Raw genomic sequence first — 17,248 nt, 5'->3', positions numbered from 1 at the left:
ATACATCATCTGTGAAAATTTCAACTGCCTAGCTATCACGGTTCATGAGATACAGCCTGGTGACAGACGGACGGACGGGCGGACGGACAGCGGAGTCTTAGTAATAGGGTCCCATTCGGAACCCTAAAAAAGTGACCTTAGGCCTCCGGTGGTCGAGGCCGGTAACGAACCGGCGTCTTAAGCTTACGGTCCTAACATCCTAACAACTAGACCACCCGGCCACCAGCGAGTGGGGGTGATTTTAAATCAATGCAATTTTCAGATTCGAATGAAGCTTTTGAGCATTTTTATTTTACTTTTACCGTAACAGGTACAATTTACAATATACAAAATTTCCCTAAAAATCTCCACATTTATCGTCCTAAAGAGTTGACATTGTATTATCTGTTTTATAAACAAGCCCCCCAGCCGAGCCGAGGGTAAACATGCAAACGGAAAAAACACACACTCATCGCGCGTTTGAATCATGACATGAATTTTCAATTTCAAGGTGGACAGTTAAAATTACGTGTCATTGTCACCGTTGTTATCCATTTTCTACTATGATTTAACATGATTTGTTAAGGTTCTGTAGCCAGAATATTGAACTTTACTCGCAGGATTTCCGATTTATCTTTTAACCCATAACTGCCAGCGACCCGCTAGGCGGATTTTCTGTTCGTAGGCGTCGTTAAATACGGTTGTTCCCGTATTATCGGCTACGCTCGTAGCACGTAGCTCTCGCTGGCACTGACAGCCGTATTCGAACAATGAGATACGTCAAACACTAGATATTGAAACGATATGGATTGGATATGTCAGTGTCAAACAAGTGTCAAAAGTGACGTTTTTGTTTGACGAAACGTCAATTTTGACACTTGTTTGACACTGACATATCTAATCCATATCGTTTCTAGATCTATTAATTGACGTATCTTAAAGTTAGAATCGGGCCGTGAATATCGGCGCGATTCGGGAAATGAATTAGAGATTCACTAGATATGAAATAGTAAATATATGTGACGTTCCACGGCAAAAGGTACCATTGCCCCGGCTAAATATTGGAGCGGCGTTAATAATAGCGTAAGAGCCAGCCACCATACCGGTACCTTTTGCAGTGGAACGTCGGATATCTTTACTATTTCAAAGGTATCTAGTGAATCTCTAATGCATTTCCCGAATCGCGCCGTATGTTAAATTTTCTCTAGCCATATTATTTTATTCCCTAGATATAACATTTTAAACTGCTTGATTGATTTAAATGATTGTGGTGTCTATCGAATTATGTTACGGCCCGATTCGAACTTTAAGATACGTCAAATATTACGTCTAGATCTAATCCATATCGTATCTAGACGTAATATTTGACGTATCTTAAAGTTTGAATCGGGCCGTAAATATTGTCTTCCAACGATTTTATAAGACCTTTTCCCTTGTTGCGTTCTCACTCTCAGGTTCACAATCTCCATTAAAGCGCCTCTCTCTTCCTATGGTGCATCCACACCGCAGTTATATTTGTGGAGAAACTGTGTAGCAACACTGTTGAACTGCAAGTAACGAGGTAAGTTACCTAATGTTATCGTGTTACTCCACAAAAGTTAACTGCGGTGTGGACGCACCTCTACGGCAGTCGGTTCTAAAATCAACTGAAATAGACGTGGAATATTGGACTATTTTGAGCTGCCATGATAATAAATAATAATTTTATCACATTTCACTAGTTAAACACAACACGCGATATTTATATATTCATTATATAAAAACACTTCCCTGATTCAATTTGCTCGAACATGTTTATATATATAGTCGTTCCTTTCCTTTACGAATACACACGTTATATAAACACAGTGTCGGCGGCAAACAGTCTTTGATGACGGCGCTGTGATTTTCTGATTAGCGAACCCCCCTTCCCCCCCTATTGGGAACTCCATAATACACGCTGTTACATAATTTTTGTGATGTTTCGTATCAATAACTTAAACCAGTATCAGTAGAATTCGACTTATGAAAGTCTGCCTTTCAGTTTATTTCTCAATTTATGAAAATATTGTAATCTCCGCTAATGTTTAACAAACTGTATCTCAAAAACGGTTAAAAATATTAACGTGATTAATAAGTGAAAAATGAAGTACGTAGCCTGAACAATTCCCCGTTTGCATAAAAGTCCTTCGTTCTGTTCCAACCGATAATAAACGTCGACTCTGATCTTTATTACGATGTCGATTTTGTTATTTCATCCGATTTCGATAAAATGTTGGGAAGATGAAATATTTCACCCTACCGTTAAGCACCATTTCACCGCATGTCCTAAAAAACTCTTCCTCTGAAGTTATCGAAACGTGTACAAAAATTACATCCATTTATTTCGGGACAAGTTTTGATTTAGTAAATATTCCTTCCAGGATGAGAACCTCTTTAAACCAGCAAAAAATCGTCCAAATGTATTTGTTATTTTGAATGTGTTAGAAAGAGACAATATCACACACACACAGAGTTTTGTTCAGTATTAGGAATAAGAGAGTAAAATAATAGTTTGTTGGTAAGGATGGGATCACGTCACGGTTGAGTGTGGGTTTCCAATGAGGCGTCGATCGCGAGCTGGGAGTGGTATAATGATGAAGCCTCTCAATCATAGATTACCACCCATAGATTCAGTATTTAGCCTAACAATACGTGTGCACACAATGATTTTACACTTGATGTTATTAAGCATGATTTAATTGCATGTGTTCGAAATGTTTATGCTATAACTGCCATGTTTACAGGGAAGGCGATTTTAACGCCAATTATCCCCTTCACCGCGCCGCATATTTGGCGTTAAAATCGCCTTCTTTAAAACTTAAAGTGCCTATGACGTCAAACCATAGGATAACAGTTTTTAATTATTCACGGTTAGTTTCACTAGACTAATATCGACCGGACAAACAAATATCGGGAGCTCGAAAACAATACAAAAGGTAATCACGGTTCATATCCCGGTCGATATGTCTTACGAATAAAATGATTTCAAATAATCTTTTTATAAACAATTACCGTAGTACATAGCCTCTTTGATTACATAGTCATTCAGATTAACAATGAAATAATGTGATTGTTTAGTTGTTGTATTTTCACAATTTTATGTTCTATTCAATATTTATTATGGTTACAAAGACAGTGTACCTACTTATAAACTGAAACACAAATTGATTAATCGTACCTTACAGTGCCAAGTTTCGTAAAACTTGTTTTATTTACCGCATCATCCTCCATCAACAACGTTATTTTTACGTCATCCGCACTAAAAGTTTGAGCCCTGCCAATAACTAGCACTACCTCTAGTATTCAAAGACTAGATATAGGTAAACGGCCTCGGAGTGGTGAGCTCGAGTCATCATACGCTCCATCTAGAGTCGAGTGATCTGTACTCTCGATCAATCAACGTACGAATGAGCGAGCTGTACTCGAAGCAAATAAACCGTAATTGTAAGTTTACTTCCAAACCTGATGAATTACCATATTCATGAGTTTTACAATGTTCTGTTTGCTTCTGCGAGAAGTTCTTGTTCATCAGTTCTTTGGAATAAATTTGGTTGAACACATCAAACGACCATTAAGGTAACGTGGTGCTGCTAAGCGCGTCCACAATACTTCATGTAGGTATTAAGGGTATTTTACAAAACAAATTACTGTCTTAATAATTAAATATATATATGTGTACAAATCTGCTAATGTACATTGTATTGGCACGAGCAAAATGCACGACAGCTAAATTAAATTATTTATATATCCCTCAATGACTTTTTCTTCTTTTTAAGATTATTTTGAGTTGTTTGCTCTGAAACATATTACATAATATATTAGAAACTTGTCAGGAATAGTTTTGATTAGTTGATAAAAATATTATGAAGTGAGGCATAAGGACGTTCGAGTTATCTAGTAGGTAGGTAATCTGTGTTGGACGATGTCACGACTGCCAACCCGAATATATCTCGCTGAATAATGCCATACATTTATTTGAAAAAGTAATTACTCGCGGTTTAAATAAAGCCATTCCGAATGATATATGAATATGCGACTCAACTTTTTCAACAGTGTTCATTTGTGGCGCGATTTGACTTTGTTTGTTGGAAGCTAGTGACATTGCACGTTTTGAGAAACAACCGCTTAATAAATAATAACTTAATAAATTACGTACCTCCTAGCAGTTCGCAGAGAAACGAAACGCTATCTGTTTCTATCGCACTAATACAAAGTGGAACATTTCTAGGGACTGAGCTGAAAGGATAGTGTTATCTAAGTGATCTACAATCGAGTTTTTATAATCGTAAAACTGGATTAAAAAGTAAAACAAAATAATTAAAATTAAATATTTTTATATCAGTGACAACCCTACAAAGTTATTTACATTTTAAATTGACACATGTCATGTCATTCAATAGGATCTATTTGCTAGGGTTGAAACACACTGATTTCGGGATTTGTGCACTAATGTTTAACAAACCATATCTCAAAAACGGTTAGAAATATTAACGTGATTAATAAGTGAGAAATAAAGTACGTAGCCTGAACAATTCCCCATTTTCATAAAAGTCCTTCGTTCTGTTCCACCCGATATAAACAAAACCTGCAATCTGCAACTCTTTTTAATTAGTATTCTTGAAGAACACTAAACAAGTGTTTTACTGTATACGCTTGATCAGTTAAATAATACTTAAACATCACATTCAATTCGCCATTTTAACTCGTTAACCAACAAGCAAATTTCAACCAACACGCCCTTGCAACAAGACACACAATCGCGTGTAACAGTGAATCAATACCGCGGCATCGGTAGTAAATCGTTTAGCAGTGATTACAGCTGACGGTAGGGGGCGTTGTGCTCAATTAGTTGGCTTAAACGGTCTGCGGGTAAGACCGGCCTACTGTTAAAGTTAGCACTTTGGCATACTTCGCTGTAAGTTTATGTATGTATCTGAAATAAAGAAATACATGAACAAGGTATAAAGGTTGCCAATCATAGGGAGAGAGGAGGAGGAGAGAGACAAACTTATTTTCAGGTTATTTGCCTTCTCCTAGATTAGTATAGATATTGGCATTTACAAAATAATCCCGCATTCGAAGTCACCCCTTTGCACCTTACATCGTGGACCGTAAATTACCGACCTACCTACTGTTACACAAGGCAAATAACATCAACTAGAGCGAAAATCTTTTTTTTTTTCATTAGCATGGTAAACGTGCTTATTAATTTATGTAATTGGAAGGCAATCGCAATGTGTTTTATATTCACGGATTAAATTCGTGTTTTGTAATATAATGGAAGTAATTAATCCGAGAGCCTAATTAAAATCAATTAGCAGCATACTGCTTATTTCAGACGAACTACTATTCTTTTCATTATAGACTAAGCTGACAATATTAAAACATTGACAAGTGACAGCAGCAATAGATTTGTCCCGGGGTCTTATTGCTTTGTACGAAACACTTAACTTTTCGAATGACACAATACATTTTCGCGACTGGAAAATAATATTAAAGTCAAAGAGACCAACTAACAATGTGCTTATGGATATATAGTATATTTGATGAAATCGTTTAAAGAAAAAAAAACATAGTAGGTAGGGGTTGTTTGGTTGTCCCTACTTACTATACTGGTGATGATATATTTTAGCAAAGTCTTTGAAACCGAGTAATGATAACTAATTAACGTATATGTTTTCATATATTTCGGCCAAAAAAATCCATTTACGACTTTTTTACATCGTCTCGTTATTGTGTTTTTCTAACGAGGTTTTAAAAAATCATTTTATTCGCTTATTAATGCCTGTAATATTTGTTACGGATATGTTTTCCTTCAAAAAACGCCATCGTCGATTAAGCGTGGTTGCAAATTCGCTTCGCCAGCAATGATCTATGCGAGAAACTGCGGATTCATTCTCGGGATTCTTTTGAGTTGTTTGCTCCTGAACAAGAATATTACGTAAATTATTACCAGGAACTCGTCGGAAATACTTATTCTGATGAATTGACGGAAAATATAATGATTTTGAAGTGAGGCGCACAACTCAAGTGATAAGTGTGGTATGTTTAATGTACATTCATTTACAACGGCGCTTTCATAAAATACTCGTAATCTACAAATGAATAATATTGATGTGTGTAATTATACTGTAATACGTGTACGCATTTAATTATCTAAAATATCTAAATGATGTCAGATTAAGCCATAGACTAGGAATCTTCTAGACGGAGTTTAGAACAATTATTTCATGAAACCGATGCTGCCAAAACTACGGGAGTGCGTGGGACAAGGTGAGCGAGGTCCCGTGCCGTGATTGGTTCGTTCAAAGACACGGACGTCACACAAAGACACTTTCGACTCGAAAATGGAGGAAAACTACCGTATTTGTGGCAGAGGGGGTAGAGCTACTATGCTCAGTCTGGAGGATGTCTTGTCTGTGGATTAAGCTTAGAATAAATTTAAAAGTGGAAAAATTACTGTCTTGGGTAAGACTTGAACTCACGGCCTCGGGATCCATACTCCAGCGCTCTGCCATCTGAGCCACCAAGACCTCATCCATAGCCAGCAAACCTTTCCACCATATTATGATGTCAGATTGTTATCCTTCGCACGTACGTTTCGTCTGTACTAGTTTGTACACCTATTAGCGCAAGCGAATGATACCAAAATTACATCATTTAGGTATCGTATTGACGTCAAAATGTAAGATCGAATTTTCCTCAAGGTCGTATCAAAATGAGATGAAAACAATTTTAAATGGTATAAAAATCGAGGTAAATCAATGGCTGATTAAATAAAGGATTCCTTTAACCATTGGACCCGCAAAAATGTCCGCCATTTTCAAAATAAAGGGTTATAAAGCTATTGAACAATAAGCCTTTTCAAATAAAATTATAATTGCAAATTAACCTTATCGGCAATCTACAATGTGACCTTTTACCTGAAAATGTCAAATGAAGATCCGAAATCACAATTTAAAAAAGTATACGCAGTGTGCCTGTATAAACCTTAACATGTTCATAATTAGTTTATTTACCTAAGTTGGAAGAAAAAAACCTTAGTATATGAGATATTGTTTACAATGAAATAGTTTATAAAATTTTGGGTGAATATAGTTTTTATCAATTTATTGTCATATTTTATGCAAACGACTCGCTCTTTATGACACGTCAAAACGATTTACTACTATGGAGTAGAGAGTCGAGTCGTGTGCCGTCAAACTGTATTGTCATATTTATGATGAATCCACTATCTTCATATGAGATTTGGTCGATTTAAAATAATATTTGAAGAATAGGTATGGCTCATATATTTTCTGATTTGGCTAAGCAGATTTCATGACTGCTGTAAAACCATTTAATTTGTTAACTAAACTAGCCTTCTGTAATTACCAAAACATAAACCAATAAAGCGCTAATTACAACAATTTGCTGTTTGAGATTGATTGCTTTTGTTCTTGAATTTCGATCTCTGTTTACACAACATTATTTTATTCCGCAATACTTTCAGAAATACGCGGTCAATTTCTGTTGGTTTACCCGGGCCCACGGTAAATATGCAATAAAACAGAAAATAATAAATTACCCAACACAAAGCGATCTCGACGCCAAATAACGATATTACATTATATCGAAATTAAGCATATGCGCACATACGAGGTCCCGGGTTCGTTCAATTAAGTGGAAATGGGGACAATATATATAGAAGGGGGGGGGGGGGGGGGGGGGTTTGCGCCGGCTCCATACATTTTCCAGGTTTTTGCATTACATCAAGAATGTTATGGCAACTCAATCGAATTCAATTTATTAAGGTACCTACAGTCAAGGAATCTGATATTTTTTTTGTCATAATGTAAATCAATATGACATCCGCCAGCCATCTTATATGATACAAAGTGGGACAGAAAATAGTATGGGTTCAACTACGGAATCGCTGTCCGACCAAAATTAGCTGTCCCATAGAAAACATCGCTAACTAATCAGCCGAAATGAATGAAAACGTTCCATATTAAGAGTTATGTCGTCAGTTACGCAATCACTTCATGTTTAAGGGCCAATACAGACGGACTGCAGTCTGGTTGCAGTCCGTCTGTACCGGCTCTTATGGTTAGTAGCAAGTAAAAGCGAGATATGGCTTCTCAAGTGTGAGAGATACAACAAATTAATCTACATTACCACGTTTTGACCGAAATATAGATATAGGTCAGTAGGATTCAGTGAATCTGTAGCATTATTTTAATTGTATGTTTAAGGCAATTTTAATTAAAATCTCCCGTGAGACTCGAACATATGAAAATTAATGCATATTAATTAATATTCCCTGAAGATGATCCTCGAAAATTGGATCGAAATATGTCGAGCGTTTATTTCGACTTAATAATACGTGAGTAACTCGTTTAAAATAATGTTATTATCTTTAAGGCAATCCTATTAGTGCAAAGCACTACGGGTCACTTTAAGTGGAATTTAGTGTCAAAATGATCTAGTTTCATATAATTATGTGTTTATCAGAAAATTACAACATTTAACCATCGCGTTGTTTGTGTTATATCGGGGAAAGATATTAAAGAGCCGTTGATTGCGAGAAGCAGCGTCGCATCGCTCGCCAACCAAATGGAAAACGTGACCGCCATCATTTCATCTCGGACGCAACGCAAGGAGCTGCATCCGAATGACGTCATCCGGGACACAAGCTTACCAAATATATTAATACGATCATGTTAATACGATTTCCCGTGTAATGCCCCATTACCTACTGGTGCCTGCAGTTTGTTTTAATAGGAAAAATTAATACGCTATCCTACGACTGCACTATATATGTCATGTCATGTGATTCAAAAATGCAATTACGTTATCATGACGACATCTTTATTATAAGTGACCACAGATACCATAATCTGTTCCTGACGTGGTATTTTCAGAATTTTCAGCGGGTTTTACTATACAAACGGAAAACCAGAGAGGAAAATCGACTGCCCCACCGTTATCTATAACTCTCATCTTACCACGAATCTCTTCTGTCTAACTGTCATATCGCGAACTAGCTCACAAATCACCAAGGACCCATAAAGGCCTAGAAGACCTACACAACACTCGCACCACTGATGTATCGGATCACGTGTATACCTCACCTTAGACACGACGCGGGCGCGCGCCAGGGCGTCCCGCCGAACACTGAAGGTACTAGGAGGCTCCCGGGCGCCCCCGCCCCCCTCCACCCCCTCTCACCCCCGCCCAAACTCTCAATTATTTTATTGGGAAAGCTAATGAGACGTAAGCCATGCGGATCGTTCTATAACCATGGTTACACCGAAAACAGCGAGTGATTCTGATCACCGGTTCACATGAATGCCGATCATGTGAATAGGTTATGATGTAAGGTTGTTCGTGACATTTCAGGACCTTTGGCTGCGAACCTTCACACAGAACGATGTTTTTACCGAGTGACATGAAAAGAGTGACGGATTAAATACAGACGAAGCTCTCAATACATTTTTCCCTTCGAAAAACGGTCTATGACGAATATCACTGAATGTTATCCCTTCTCAAAATAACCCTGTATAGGTACACCATTTCCCGCAATTAAAAAGACATTGTGTTTGGTTGATAAAAGTTTTGATGGGCGAAAATAATTATTCAAATTTTAGCTCTGGTAAATTGATATGTCTGTAGAACATAAAATTCCAGGTAAGTATTTAAAACGAATGTACATATACAGTGGTTATTAATAGGTTACAATTCATAGAAATCGGGCGACATAATACTAAGAATTTTAATGAAAATTCTGGATTTATTTCTAAAGTTTTAGTACTCGTAATTTCGTATCTGGTAACCCAATATGAATTACTTCAGCCCTACATATAAAGATATTAATCTAATTTTACCATTTGCCCCTGCAACGTGTCTTATATTATAATATAGAATCTATACAAGTGGTGCGAGCGGGAAGAGTTGCAAGCAATAACATCGCTATAAAACAACAATAAATAGCAGATTTTTAAAATCGGTCCAGTTCAAACAATGCTTCTAAGAGATCACAGCGGTACGATACCAATCTGTCAGTGTCAAAAGTGACGTTTATGGTCGACACTGACAAATTGTTATCTCAAGCAGTGTTCGAATACGGCCGTATGTCGATCAAGGTATCGCTCATTGGTTTAATATTTCGTAGCCCTACTATCGCTACGGCGTAGCATTTCGTAGCACGAGTAAATTGTAGCGGGAGTCGTAGCCCGTAGGTATGGCAATCATATTTCGACAAACTTAACGGTAATCGAACATGTTTGTATTCGAACGACACGAGCGAACGAAATATTATGTGATCATTCTTTAAACGATAGCCAATGATCTATCTAGGCCCCGGTTTTGTTTAATATGACGTGTGTTACGCTCTAAAAGTAGATTGAGTCGTAAGGGGCTATTCATAAATTACGTCATTTCAAATTAGGGGTGGGGGGGGGGGGTCTGGACATCGGATGACGGTAGCATGAAGTAGGAGGAAATGGGGTCATTTGATGCATGATTTTTGGATGATTATAGGGGGGGGGGGTCCAAAATCGTCAAAAATCGATGACGTAATTTATGGACAGCCCCTAAGTTGTTATTAACCAACTCGGTGTCAAAATAACATACATAGTACCCTGTATAGAAATTCTGAAGTCTCTAAGAAATAACCTCGGCAAGGAGTTCATTCCATAATTATTCATTGTTTCATATAATATCTATGTTTAATATCGGGCTTATTCATATACAGTACCTGTAATATTAATAAGTTGTAATACTTTTACAAATAAATAAGATTGATTGATTAAAAAAAAGGTAAAAAATATATAATTTATGACACAAAATAGTTACATACGAAAACATTTCAGCCCAAGCTGAAATGGGGACTGCAGAACTGTCTACTCAAGACAGACAGTAGTTAGTCTAGATTCCTAGAACTAGTAGTTAGGTATTCGGCTTAGGTAACTGTAAATCCCTATGGGCTATAAGTCCCCGTTCCCTAATCAGCTTACAAATTGGTCTGTAGGTTTATTAGTTTCCACTTTGTGATTATAAATTAGTAGAGTCAGACCGAGTTAATTCTACATGTCAATTGCAATGACAAAGTCTGGCAATGTCATGACTTTATACTGACACTTTGTTCCATTCAAGTCGGAGCCAAATAATTTAGACAGACTCTAGAGAGATTCTAAAGACTTAGGTACATAAATGAACCCATGAAGACCCATTAATTTTACACGAGAACAATGTACTCGTATTTTGCTTTTTTTTTGTAAAAAAAAAATAGAGTTACCTATGTAATATGGACTCAAATCTCTACAAAAAGACTTGGGTCTCTAGCAGTGGAAAATAACTAGAGTTTCGCCTGAGTCGAGTCTGAAAAACACAGTCGAGTCTAAAATCAAAGTACTCAAAGGACTCAAGTCTTGACCAACACTAATATATAATGCCAACGTCGACTCTGTAAAATGTCCGTTCGTAAACCTTATTCCATAGACATAAAGTTCAAAGTTGATCAATTAATTTTGTTAGTACTTACTCAAGTTCCACGAACAGTAAATGGAGACTATTGATTCCCGTTTTAGAACCTTATTGAAAGGCATTGCAAGTAATAAAGTAAACATACCTGAAACAAGAGAAATGAGTAATTGTTAGTTTTTTATTAAATAAATTAATGGGTATTATTATTAATAAGTATACCGTCCCTAGCGCAGTTAGAAATGGAGCATTGCATCATACTCGTAAGGTTGCTTACGAAAAAGTACTTTTAATTTTTTTTGCTAAAAATCGGTTTAAAACACCAATCGGCTACCGGTGAATAGAAAGTCAACGGTTCTTTTTAGATATTACCTTCGGAAAATTAATATTCAGCTACTTAGAAAAAAAACTTTCATCATTATTAAAATTTTCCTGTAATGACAAAAAATAGCTATAAATATGTGTTTTTAGGGTTCCGTACCCAAAGGGTAAAAACGGGACTCTAATACTAAGACTCCACTGTCAGTCTGTCCGTCTGTGTGTCTGTCACCAGGCTGTATCTCATGAACCGTGAGCGCTACGCAGTTCAAATTGTCACAGATGATGTATTTCTGTTGCCGCTGTAACAACAAATACTAAAACCAGAATATAATAAATATTTAAGTGGGGCGCCCATACAACAAACGTGATTTTTTTGCCGTTTTTTGCGTAATGCTACGGAACTATACGTGCGCGACTCCGACTCGCACTTGGCCGGTTTTTTAACTAGACAAAGATAAACACGAGAGAAGACAAACACTTTATTTCATAGAACAAGTAGATAATACCTACATAATGTATATACATAAATTTATCAGTAGATAAAAACTAGGACAAACTTATTACGTCACACTGAAATGCCCCTCAATAATACAAGTTCTATCAACCAGTATAATCGGACATTCGTTTCCTCAAACAAAAACGTCACTTTAGACACAGACATATCCGATCCATATCGTATCTTTAGCAAATGATTGCCGTATCTTATGTTAAAGTTTGAATCAGGTCGTAAGTCATATGGCGATGATACGGTTTCCTCCAGTACGGCTACCACCAGTTTTGACATTGACATAACGCTCACGTTTACGTAAATTACTTTTTATGCTTCTCGCTCGTACTGGCATATTAGTGCAAGCGAGATGTACAGAAAGTAAATTACGTAAACGTGAGCGTTATGTCAATGTCAAAACTGTACGGCTACCACCAGTTTTGACATTGACAGATTATTTCGCGTCTACGTAAATTACTTTCTATACATCTCGCTTGCACTAATATGCGAGTACGAGCGAGATGCATAGAAAGTAAGTTACTTAAACGTGAGTGAATATGTCAATGTTAAAACTGGTGGTAGTGCTTCTGGTGGTAGCCGTACAGTTCCCTGTAAACGTAGAATCTGTAGCCCATTTCGAGTCGATGGCAACATTGTTAACAATACCGTAGTCTCTCGTATACCTTGGATCTTATTTGCGAGCGTGCAAATTCACAAACAGAGATCAGAGTAGATTGTGCAATCCGTTTCCACTTAACACGAGTAGTTAATAGAAAAAGTATCCAGAATTAGACTAAAGCGTCGGTAGTTCAATATTCATAAATTAAAATAGAGCTATTATTACATTTAATGACACTATCTAAATAATATCGGCAACATAAATTTTATATCAATTTGCCGTTGGTTTGTTTTATAATATATCATACAATTTGCCGCCTTTTTAGTTAGTATACAATAACTATTTTAGGTTTTTTTTTTCAAGTTGGAGACGTTTATAAAACCCCAATTTATGAAAAGTGCGATGCCTTAAACGCCGACTGTAGTGAGTCCCTCCTCCAAATATTGTATCTGATTTTGAGAGAACGCAAAGATATTTCAATCAAATAATCATACTTTTTTATTCCGAATATGCATTCCGATTGAATTTGGCTGTGTTGTTGAAAATGTTATCAGATTGAAACAAGATTATGACGAACAGAACCGTAGAAACGTATTAGAATCAGACTAATGAACAGTTGCAGTGGCGGTCAGCCGGTACACAATACTCGGGGGATGAATAGCGTGCCCGATATTCACTGGACTACATCTTCAAAGGAACAGCGTCCGATACAACAGAGCAAATAACAACAGGAACAATGGGATTACTTCAATGATCGGCTACTTTACTGTTATGAATTAATTTTATCCTTGTTACGAATAATTGCTGATTTAGCCTCTAGTTTATCATATTGAAAAAAGGTTTAGCCTAATTTCTATAAGCTAGCCACTTTGTCGGTGATGTTACCTGATATAATATCTAGTCAACATACACAATATCTATAGGTGGCAACATTTCTAGACACTGAGCTAAAAGGATAGTTTTATCTAAGTGGTGTACAGTCGAGTAAAGCTGGATTAAAAAGTAAAATGAAACATTTTTGTATCAGTGACAACCCTACAAAGTTATTTACATTTTAAATTGACACATGTCATCTCACTCGTAGGATCTAGTTGCTAGGGTTGAAACATACAGATTTTTGCATTAATGTTTTACAAACTGTATCTCAAAAACGGTTAGAAACATTAAGGTGATTAATAAATGAAAAAAAAAGTACGTAGGCTAAATAATTCCCCGTTTGCGCAAACTCCTTCGTTCTGTTCTACCCGATATAGATATTAGGTATTGGTTGAGTTTCCGTATTTTTACTTGTCGATTTTAGTTAACTAGAAGCTCATTTCTCAAACAGTCAGCCGTATTCGAATTGTACCGTATTGAAGAAACGTCAATTTTGACACTGACATATCCAATCCATATCGTTTCAATATCTAGTATTTGACGTATCTCATTGTTCGAATACGGCTGAGTGTCAACTGTTTTCAATTTTTGAAATGATGGTAGTTAACACCTTTAAAGCAGGTTTCCCTAAAGTTATATAACTATCCTACTTTATAATAGTTGACATTAAATTACAAATTATTCAGTTTCGCAAAGGCTGTCCGTCAGAGCACCGTCTCCCAGGGCCTTAAGCCAGTTCGGCTAAGAGTTCGCAACTCGACCGTAACCGGATTACACGGGCCTGCTCTAATGCGCACACTTATATATTATTCACGTACACTTTGCAAATTGTAAAGCCTTTGAGTCTTAGTTATGATAAATATCTGGGGACAGTCTTGAATTAGTAACACAGGAAGTCCTTTTCACGTTAAGGACGAATTAATGTATCTTGAGTGTCATCTGCAACGCCAAGAATGACTACTCGCGTTATGGGCGTCTGCTAGCTGAGCCCTACCGCGAACCACGTTCGACGTGTTGCCTCCCTGTCACACTTACGTACGAATTTACAAGTGCGATAGAGAGGCAACACGTCGAGCGTGGCCCGATATTCACTGGACTACATCTTCAAAGGAACAGCGTCCGATACAACTGAGCAAATAACAACAGGAACAATGGGATTACTTCAATGATCGGCTATTTTACTGTTATGAATTAATTTTATCCTTGTTACGAATAATTGCTGATTTAGCCTCTAGTTTATCATATTGAAAAAAGGTTTAGCCTAATTTCTATAAGCTAGCCACTTTGTCGGTGATGTTACCTGATATAATATCTAGTCAACATACACAATATCTATAGGTGGCAACATTTCTAGACACTGAGCTAAAAGGATAGTTTTATCTAAGTGGTGTACAGTCGAGTAAAGCTGGATTAAAAAGTAAAATGAAACATTTTTGTATCAGTGACAACCCTACAAAGTTATTTACATTTTAAATTGACACATGTCATCTCACTCGTAGGATCTAGTTGCTAGGGTTGAAACATACAGATTTTTGCATTAATGTTTTACAAACTGTATCTCAAAAACGGTTAGAAACATTAAGGTGATTAATAAATGAAAAAAAAAGTACGTAGGCTAAATAATTCCCCGTTTGCGCAAACTCCTTCGTTCTGTTCTACCCGATATAGATATTAGGTATTGGTTGAGTTTCCGTATTTTTACTTGTCGATTTTAGTTAACTAGAAGCTCATTTCTCAAACAGTCAGCCGTATTCGAATTGTACCGTATTGAAGAAACGTCAATTTTGACACTGACATATCCAATCCATATCGTTTCAATATCTAGTATTTGACGTATCTCATTGTTCGAATACGGCTGAGTGTCAACTGTTTTCAATTTTTGAAATGATGGTAGTTAACACCTTTAAAGCAGGTTTCCCTAAAGTTATATAACTATCCTACTTTATAATAGTTGACATTAAATTACAAATTATTCAGTTTCGCAAAGGCTGTCCGTCAGAGCACCGTCTCCCAGGGCCTTAAGCCAGTTCGGCTAAGAGTTCGCAACTCGACCGTAACCGGATTACACGGGCCTGCTCTAATGCGCACACTTATATATTATTCACGTACACTTTGCAAATTGTAAAGCCTTTGAGTCTTAGTTATGATAAATATCTGGGGACAGTCTTGAATTAGTAACACAGGAAGTCCTTTTCACGTTAAGGACGAATTAATGTATCTTGAGTGTCATCTGCAACGCCAAGAATGACTACTCGCGTTATGGGCGTCTGCTAGCTGAGCCCTACCGCGAACCACGTTCGACGTGTTGCCTCCCTGTCACACTTACGTACGAATTTACAAGTGCGATAGAGAGGCAACACGTCGAGCGTGGCTCGCGGTAGGCCCTCTGATGCGGGTGCACGGAGCGGGCGCACGCACGCGGATGCCATTGTACTCAACATGAAAAATCTATATTTTTTGTATTCCCAAATGAAGACATTTTCTACCTTACTTCAATCCACCTTTCTACAAATCGTTAGATGTTGAAAAGTTGCCAACTAGGCCCAGATTTCGCTCGAACTCTCTCAACCCTGATAAAGTTAAACTCCACATTAATTCTTAAAGGATATAAACGTTTCCTTTAACAAGTTTTAATCCCCCAAAGTTTATAATGTAATTTGGTTTAAATCAGCGCAGCAACAGCCCAGCACATACATGTCAATTCGAACGTACACTGATATCAGTTATAATGAGAACTAACTGATGCTTCGAGCAACACCGGCTTCCGACACGTCGGAAGGGAGGGGATCCCAAGCGATATCTCACCGTACAAATCTTTCTGCCATTTTTTGCGGGGGGAAAGATGCAAACAGTCGCACTTCTCACACACTTACATACAAAATCCAATCTGTAATGACGACACAAATACATAGAAAATGACACACGTCAACGACAAATCTTGCAAACCTCGACCTCTTTTTGTGTACGGACCAGTCACAAGTGTCACAACACGCACACTAACACATTTTCGTCGAAGAATTTTATTGTTTTCTGAGAGATGAGAAGTCGGATTTGTCGCTCGACCGATCCGCAATTTGTACTGGGCGAGCAAAATCGATAAATCCGACAATTACATGAGACTAAAATATAATAATTGAGTTTAAATGTAATTAAACGTATGATATGTAAAAAAAAATTTCATTACATGTGAAATGTAACACCTTCTTTTTGAAAATTTGATGTCCCCGACCTCTTTTTACAACTAAAAACCGAGCAATTAGGCATTTTTTTCTCCTGCCGTGTTCACTCGCGCGACTGGACTTGGTCTGGTGAAAATCCGAGAGCAAATAGTTTTATTACCCGCGCTAGATCAGTTGATCTTGTACCTAGGCAGAGGGGAAATAGTGCGAATGCCGCCTCCCTTCCGTGTTGCTCGAAGAACTGATGCCATTCAGTTATCGTGCATTTCGCTCGTAATTGTCCGTGTATTGACGGATAATTAA

The 17,248-nt window shown here is 37.2% G+C and overlaps 1 protein-coding gene and 1 non-coding gene across 2 annotated transcripts in view; both read right to left on the bottom strand.

Annotated features, from left to right (window-relative positions):
- The window catches only part of LOC134795192 (neurobeachin-like), an 868,575-nt gene that overhangs the window by 633,886 nt on the left and 217,441 nt on the right, over positions 1-17,248 (bottom strand). The gene's annotated exons all lie outside the window — the stretch shown is intronic.
- Trnah-aug (transfer RNA histidin (anticodon AUG)) lies at positions 6,461-6,533 on the bottom strand. Its single transcript has one exon. It is a non-coding gene; the product is annotated as a tRNA-His (tRNA).

The sequence above is a fragment of the Cydia splendana genome, chromosome 11 (assembly GCF_910591565.1).
Source record: "Cydia splendana chromosome 11, ilCydSple1.2, whole genome shotgun sequence".
Lineage (NCBI taxonomy): Eukaryota > Metazoa > Arthropoda > Insecta > Lepidoptera > Tortricidae > Cydia > Cydia splendana.
This window is presented reverse-complemented; position numbering and strand designations above follow the sequence as displayed.